Raw genomic sequence first — 934 nt, 5'->3', positions numbered from 1 at the left:
CTCACCGTCGCATAGGGACGCCAAAACGTTCGTAAAGGGTGGAGCCAATTTTACTAAAATGGCTATAACTCTTGAACGGAATGAGATATCTTCACCAAACTCAGGACACAATAAAAAAAATTGTGCAGCGCTGCCACTTGGTGGCGCTACAAGATTGAACAAACATAAAAATGGCTATAACTAGGCAAGCCTTAGTCTGATCGACTTGAAAATTGATATGCCGTGTCTTTGTCTAAAGTGGCACAAGTTTCTATGAGGACATTTGCGTATCTAAAAAAACATGGCCGCTATTGGCCAAACAAATTTAAGCACCTATTTGACAGGGTTAACTGAGGTCGCTCAGAATGAAACTCGGTGCGCATGTTCGACTCATGGCCCTAAAGGTCCGTAAGAATTTTGAAAGAAATCGGCCACTGGGGGGCAAAATTGCGTTTTCAAATGCGTAAACGATTGTATATTGCACGATTTTTCACACATCAACACAATAGTATTTCTGTAGTAAATGACCTCAAATTGTAGAACATGTTCATATATTCACACAGACACTAGATCTTCATATCATATGATAGATCTCCACATTCTGAACAACTTTGCCTCCGGGACTAATGCTGTCAATCAAATCGTTCATTAAATATTTACAAATATGTTAAAAACCTACTTTTGCGAACTAGTCCTAGATTTCTTTCTCAATCTCGATCAAACTACTGCAGTAATATTATCTTGACTCTCTAGAACAATAATTATAAAAAAAATGTTGAATTTTGTCCTTCGGTTACCTATAACGGGGTCATTATAAAAGGGGCATGGTCAAATATACCTCAAAGCCTATAAAACCTAAACAAAAACTCAAAACTTTACGAAACATGGTGAAAACATGTGTCAGATGACTCGTAACAAGCATGCAAAGTTTCATGGAGATCGGACCATAGGTGGC

Source organism: Sinocyclocheilus anshuiensis, unplaced genomic scaffold, assembly GCF_001515605.1.
Source record: "Sinocyclocheilus anshuiensis isolate Anshui unplaced genomic scaffold, SAMN03320099.WGS_v1.1 scaffold2474, whole genome shotgun sequence".
Taxonomy (NCBI): Eukaryota; Metazoa; Chordata; class Actinopteri; order Cypriniformes; family Cyprinidae; genus Sinocyclocheilus; species Sinocyclocheilus anshuiensis.
Note: the sequence above shows the minus strand (reverse complement) of the source record.